The sequence below is a fragment of the Lycium ferocissimum genome, chromosome 12 (assembly GCF_029784015.1).
Source record: "Lycium ferocissimum isolate CSIRO_LF1 chromosome 12, AGI_CSIRO_Lferr_CH_V1, whole genome shotgun sequence".
Lineage (NCBI taxonomy): Eukaryota > Viridiplantae > Streptophyta > Magnoliopsida > Solanales > Solanaceae > Lycium > Lycium ferocissimum.
Genome location: NC_081353.1, coordinates 44,590,343 through 44,598,205, shown reverse-complemented (window position 1 = coordinate 44,598,205; position 7,863 = coordinate 44,590,343). Strand labels below are relative to the sequence as shown.

General features: G+C 38.4%; 1 long non-coding RNA gene across 1 annotated transcript in view; it reads right to left on the bottom strand.

Annotated features, from left to right (window-relative positions):
• LOC132039761 (uncharacterized) overlaps positions 1-7,863 on the bottom strand; it is a 65,568-nt gene that overhangs the window by 37,302 nt on the left and 20,403 nt on the right. The window contains exon 3 of the long non-coding RNA XR_009410472.1: positions 3,779-3,848. This is a non-coding gene — a long non-coding RNA (uncharacterized LOC132039761). The remainder of the gene's footprint in view (positions 1-3,778; positions 3,849-7,863) is intronic.

The window sequence follows — 7,863 nt, the reverse complement described above, 5'->3', positions numbered from 1 at the left end:
GAACTCCACGACCAAATTACCGAATACCAGCACCTAATAACCAAGCTCCACAAAATTAAACTTTCCCAAACCAGCCTCCACCAGCAAACTATGAGGCACCCCAAAGGAAACCTATGAGAGCATTCACTTATTTGCCAGAACCAAGGACAAGTTTATTTGTCAAACTCAGGGATGCCGGGAGAATAAGCCCGTCCCACCACAGATCGCTGGTACAGGCCAGATCTCATATGTGCCTATCATTCTAACCAAGTTGGCCATGCCACCGAATATTGCATAAACCTAAGGCACAAATTATAGGATATGATTGACAATCGTGAGCTCATCTTAGAGCTAACACCTCCAAATGTGAACACAAATTCGCTCCCAAAGCATAGAGGAAACCAAATTCACATGATAGAGAGAGGTGATGAATGGGAAGAGAGCCCGGTGATAATTCATCCAGATATTGAAGGGTTAGAGAGCACTGTCGCCTCATTGTCTTTACAAGAGCGAGAAGAAACGCTGGGCCCTTTGACAAAGGAGTCTGAGATATCTGCCATAGCCAAAAGAGAGCCTTTAGTGCTCAAATACCCCTCAACAGTCGCTCGAATTCACAATGAGCCATTCATACTCAAAGCATAAGGATCAATTGAGAATAAACCCTTTGTGATCAATCCATCGCACCAGATGATGATCAATAAAGAAAAAAATAGCTGCTGTGGTTCAGGGTATGACCAGGTCAGGAAGGTGTTATGCCCCAGAAGAACCTTTACCCGAAGCTCCTTGTCGCAAAAACCCTCAGAAAAAACCAATAACTGAAGGTAAAGCCGAAAATTTCTGGAGGCAAATGTCGGTCAAGGATTATTCGATTGTTGAGCACTTGCATAAGACTCCTGCTAGGATATCAATAATGTCACTGCTACTCAGTTCATCCCAACATCGCTTGTCCTTGATGAAATCCTTGGATGAAGTCCAAGTACCCGCCAGCACTACAAGTGAAACACTGGCCGAAATTGTGGGGTATGTTGTGCGAGCACATAGACTATCATTCTCTAATGATGAATTACCAAGGGAGGGGAAGTCCCACAATAAAGCCCTGCACATAATAGTCAATTGACTAATTTGAGATTCATCTACATGAAACTTAGTTCAAGACTGCCATAGGAATTGCTTTCAAAGACTGTCTGTATTGGCTGGTTCTGCTGATCACCTTGACTCATTATTGAACTTAAGTTTGATACCTTAAAATTTGGAAGATCATTAGTAGGCCTGGAACTTTGAATATGTTAGACCTTAGGCTGTTTGAGATTGAAGTTGGGAACAAAAATAGTCTTGTGGAACTTGCATTCTGTGCCATAACTTGCCATGCTTAATGCTTGGGACTTGTTAGATGTTAATTTGTGACTAGATTTCTTGCTGAAACTGCTTATGACAAATTTGGACTTAAAATGAACTTAGAATAGTGACACTTGTAAACTAAAATACCCCCTTAAGAGTTTGTGTCCATCTTGAGGTCTTCTTGGTGAATCTGTGAAGTTTTTTTGTGCATGTTTCCACTGTTACTTGTTGTGTGCTCAGAGTTTCCTTATTTGATCCTTCATGTGTGTCATGAACACTTAGGACTTGCATTATAACCCCTCTACTATATTGTGACATTGCCATGACTTGCCTTCATATATGTTAATTGACATGTATTATGCAGTAGATCATTTATTTTACCTATTGTGTCCAGTGAAGTTTGGTCTTGCCGAGTATTTTCCATTTAATCTGATTCCAAGTTGTGCTTATTTGGCTATGTTTTATTAAGTTGGAGGGTATAAATCCGAGTATAAATGCATAACATAATGAGGTTTTTTAGGTGGATATAAGAGCATATGCTCCTCTTGGTGGTTTTGCCCTCTGTATCTTAGGTATATGAGAGGTATATTAGGTATATTAAGTTGCCTACACTTAGTAAATTTCAGAGAAAAGCGTTGGATTCAAATGGTATATTGGTGTATATCGCACTCTCTATACTTAGAAATTTTGGGGGAAGTAAGGGAGTATATTAGTGGTATATCTGTGTATACCATGCTTCTACACTTAGAAAAAATTGAAAGCTGAAACTGCTAGTGGGCCGATAAATGGGCTTGGTCGTGTGAAACTCTTTTCAGTTGATTTGCACCTACTTTTGGGCTACTGAATCGTTCAAATTCGGTCCTTTAATTATTTGGCTTAGACCAAGAGTTGTAATTTATTTTTGTCTTGTAATAATTGATTATAGCCTAAATTCCGTGCTTAGTTCAAATTATTGAATGCATAGTAATGTACTTGTATCCCTTTTGAATTTGACCCCAAAAACCGTTGGTGGGCTTCTATGAGGCCCACTATGTATTTAGATCGAGTCAACCCAACTTGGAGCAAAAATAGAGCATACGTTTGGACCCGAGGATTACCCCAAATGTATAATATATTCTTGTTGGGCTTGGTCGGCCCCATATCCCTACCTCCTTATTTATTTACGCATTTAAATTCTATACTTGTGTATTTATCTATCAATTGGAACCCTTAAGGTTACCCCATGTTTAAAGTTGCCTAAAACCCGATTTTTTTTAAACTATATAAAAAATCAATTTTGTAAACTTTTATAAGACTTATAACTTCAAACTGATTAACTTGATATGATTTCGACTAAGATGACCGATTTCATAAAATTATGGGGCCGATTTGGACATTCACGAAGTATAAGGACTTAAACGTATGGACCGATTTGGACTAAACTTGTGGGGACTAATTGTGGCTGTTTAGACTAAAAAAAAATAATATAATTTGGCTAAAACTTGACCAAAACATAATAATAAAAATGGACTATATAGTATGTATGCCTAAAAATTATTTTTGTACTAAAAATATATATATACATATATTTTCAAAACTATTTTTGGGTGGACTTAAGTAGGGTCCTACTTAGGCTAAGAGCCTTTGGGTATTAGCCTAAGTATTCTAGTCCGACACCCCAACGCCCAATTTTGGATAAAATTTTACCACTTTTGATTCTTGAAATGTGATTTTTGCATAAATGACTAAAATTTATTTGTGAAAATATTAAACGTAAAACTATTTTATCACAAACCAATTTATATATATATATGTATACATATATACATATATATATATATATATATATATATATATATATATATATATATATATATATGTATATATATATATGTATATGTATATATATATATATATATATATATATATATATATATATATATATATATATATATATATATATATATATATATACCGCAATTGAGCGGATCCTTAATACCGAGGTGCCGAAGACCTTCCGCGGGGGATCACCAGAACCCTTATCTAGACTCTGTGTAGATTAAATTTCTTTTAAAATAATCATAAAATAGTTGTTTTAAATGAACCCTTTTCGACTCGGTTTTTCCTAATTTCCTAAAAATTAGGTTGCGACTCTAAAATAAGTCCATTTAGAAGTATATTTTTTCCTTTTTCCCGATGCGATTGACAACCGTATTTCCCCGGGACACTTCCCTTTTTAAATGAGGCAAGTACAAATAAGAATCGAAAAAAATATGACACGCTACAATTACCTTTCACATTTTTTTAAACTGCAAGATGAATGAAAATATCTCTAAAGAATAATTAGTCTTTGAAGAGATTTCCATGAAAGAAGAGCAAAGCATTGTGAAAGTAACATATATAGAAGTATTCCTCGAGCATGTGTTTTTTATATTTGAAAAAGAGATGCAGGAGAAAGAAGAGGAAGAGAAGAAGACATTACCAGCATAAAAAATTTTAGAAGAATATTTAGCAGCTACTAGTTTCCCGGCAGATCTTATTTCACCGAAGACCTAGAGTAGAAGAAAAATTCAAACAAAATCGTAACATATTCTAGCAAAGACAGCATTGAAAGGCCATGAATTGCTAGGAAACCTAGTACCAAGGACATAAGATTTCAACAACATCGGTAAATGGTGTCATAAAAGTCAACACAAAGTCGTTTATGCCTCTAAAGACCATAAATAGATTTTTCTAGCTCTTTTGGCCACTAAATACCAAAAAAGAAATAGTCAAAAAGCCATTCAGGCATCTTAATACAATAAATAGACTCCAATGTTAATAATAAAATCTTACAGTCAAATCAAATTATACAAATAAAAAGTAGTACTATCTATTAAAAATCGTAGTCATATAAAATTAGCAACAACGAAAAAAGACAAGGAAAAGAAATCATGATGACTCTGTGGAATTTGACATTATCATAATATCCTCTTGATGCAAGTATTCTCAAATCACGACATGTTGTTGGCACATACTTGTGATACATCTACTCTAATAGTTCGAATTTATTTTTTCCCTCATTACCCAGAATACCAAGCTGCAAAATTAATAAAACAATAAAGCAGAAGAATATAGACCTTATGTATAAATAAATGTAACGACCCGTTTGGTCATTATAGTCTTTTCGGCATTTTCGCCTTTTTCGAGCATTGACTAGCGCATTTGACCTGAAGTTGACTTTGGGATAAATGGACCTTTTCCAAAAATCCATTGATTCCAAGAGGTCCAAATGGTTGCTCATGACTTGTGTGTGTATTTGGTTTGGTAATCAATGCACTCGGAAGCATTTTGGGACTTGGGTTGGGAAATTAGAATTAAGGCGTCGGGAGTTGACTCTATCAACGAGACCTCTGTTAGAAATTCCAAGGCCACAAGCGCGTTTGTAGAGTATTTTTGTGTGGGTCTGTGTATGTGGGTTGTGAGCAGATGGCCTCGAAAATGGCTTGGAATTTTGATTGGGACTTGGAAAAATTGGAGAAATTCTGGTACCTGGTGCCCGATATGGCGGCACCAGTGCTGTCCCAGCGGCACCGCTATTGCGGTGTGTTGGCCGCTAGGGCGGGCCATGTGTATGTTGGCCAGACCGCTATTGCGGCCTGATGGGCGCTGTAGCGGCGCCGCTGTTGTGGCACCATTACCGCCGTGACGGTAACGGGCCTGTTATTTCATTAAAGTGTGATTTAAATAAGCCTTTAGACCCTCATTATTTCCCATCTCGAAATTAGAGCTTTGGGGAACAGTTCTTGGAGATATTCTTGGAGGTAAATCTTGCTTATTCTTTTACTCTTCATTTAATCATAATCATCCTAGATTTCTCCCTTCCCTTTAATAATCCCTAGTAATGGAAGTTGGAAGAGGGTTTTGATGAACACTTTCTCTAGGCTTAGTAATGATAAATTGATGATGTTGATGTTAGACTTTGAGGAATCCAAGCTTGTTAATCCTTTATCTTCCATTTCTAGTGTTGAATTTCGGAATCAAAAGTTAGGGTTTATACCCAAATTTGGGGGTTTTTGCTTGAAATTAGAAATTAGGCTAATCCATGAGTTAAATCATCAATTAGTGGATGGGTTATGATCACCTAGTACTCAATTTGACATTTTGCTTTCGAATTTCCTGTTTTGCCCTTGTGGGCTCATTTCCCCGATTTCTAGTTTCAAAATTGCCCTAAATTGAATAGTTGTAATATTAGTATCATTCTTCATGATTTCTAATCTAGAATTCGATTATGCTTAGACTACTTTAGTTCTGAGGTTCAACGAAAAGGCAAGGCAAAGGAGTGAGTTGTTGGTATTGCGGTTCGGCCATCCAGCTAGGTTATGCTTACCCTTGGTGAGACTTCGTATAGCAAATCGCATATTTAGATTATATTTTTGAAGACAGCATGTGAACCTTCGAGTATGAAGTTGGGTTGGATATTGCCTTAGGTTGGGCCCTGTTGTGTGTTGGGACTAGCCACCCCGTTGTGTTGTGTTGATTATTTTTATTGTGCTGGCTTGATGCCGTGAATTGTTTATAGATATTGGATTCTGTTTATCATCTTGATTACTATATTGTTGGCATATCCACTGTTGGTGTTTGTGATTCGGAGATATTGTTGGCATACCCACTGTTGGTATTTGTGATTCGGATATATTGTTTGCATACCCACTGTTGATATTTGTGATTCGGATATATTGTTGGTGTACCCACTGTTAGTATTTATGATTCGGATATATCCTCGGCATGCCCATCATTGGTACTTGTGATATTGAGCTTGATTGTTGATGTTGATACACGCATTGCACGCACTCTCATTTTCATGATACATTGTTGAGATACTGATGACATTAATGAAATACTTGATGAGCTGGGCTCAGTTTTACTTGAGTAACATGAGAGTCCGATGTCCGATGTTCATCCCGTAATCATTGATTGAGTGAAATTAATATTTGAGAAAAATCTTTTACTTGAATGACGTGAGAGTCTGATGTCCGATGTTCATCGCAGAATCATTGATTACATGACCGATATCCGATGTTTCCGGAATCATTGATAGTGCATGGACTCAGCTGGTCCCCCAGGGTGGTGCCGGTGAGAACCCCTCGTTGGCAAAGATCCAGGGTCTCGTCTGTCTGTTGGGTAAAGATCCGGGACGGGTGGTACTTAGACTTCGCGAGTCATGCTGCGTTGTGTTACCGAGAAGTCAATATTTTCGTCCGGAGTACATGTGTATCCCACATTTTCATGGCATTGCATTGCATTCATACACTACTGCATTGTATTTCATTATGACTTGATTGAGATGTTTGGTGTTGTATTGTGATGATTGGATTGGATATGCTTGGACTTGGCATATTTGGATTAGATGCTCTACATAGGCGATGACGGATACTTGGATTTGATTACATTCACTTATACTTGTTGGTTTATTTGCTTATCTGCTTTATTATCTGAGTTGAGTTAGCTATGCTTAGTCGGGCGATGATGCCTACTAGTACTGTTGTTTGTCGACTCGCACTTGTCGCATTTTTTTATGAATGCGAGTATCAAAGTTGGATCCATTTTACGTGATGCGTGGGCGATAGTCGCTTGACTCATTCTCGAGTTTTCAGGGTGAGCATGGCTGTCCGCTGCCTTGAAGACTTTTCTATCTTTATGTCCTATTCTATTCAGAGACATAAACACTTTATATATTAGTATTCCAGATTGTATTATTTTCCTTTTAGATGCTCTTGTGTTATTCAGACTAGACCTGGGGTGTTATCGTCATTCCGCACTATCTACTACTTAGATTATATATCGTGAGACTTATGTATTCATTCTATTCTGTTGCTTAGTTTCATTCATTTATGTATTTATTCGTTGTATGGTTGAGGGTTCTCTTACCGAGGTGGAAAGGTAAGTATCCGTACGACTTTGGCAAAATAGGTCATGACAAGTTAGTATCAGTGCCCTAGGTTACCCGATTTTTAACACAATAGCGTGTCTAGTAGAGTCTCGTGGGTCGGTACGATGAGCTCCGTACTTATCTGCGGGAGGCTATAGGACCTTTAGGAAATCTCACTTTCTATAGGACCTTTAGGAAATCTCACTTTCTTTTCATTCTTCGTGCTACCTTGTTCAATTTGGTATCTGGGAGGATCAAATCGGTATCTGACCCTATTCTCTTCTCTCACAGATGGTGCGGACTCGAGCTACGATGGCCCGAGGCCAGGTGCCAGAGCCCGCGGCTTACCTGGCTCGGCACTAGAAAGGGTGTGTTCGCTTGGGGACGCGATAGTGCGAGACGCCGCGGGGCTGCCCAAGCCAGGGGCAGAGCTCCTACAATGGGACGGCGGCGAGAGAGGTCTCTATCTGTCGAGCTCGAGTATTAGCCGGATAGAGACTAGGCCATAGAGGATGGTGTGGCCTCAACACGGACATAGCCTGAGGTTACTTCTGGCCAGTTCGTGCATAACACTATGGCCAGGATTCTACTTCACCTTGATGCCCAGCAGGCGGCAACCAGTGTTACTACTCCCGGTGGGGATTCACAGACTAGGG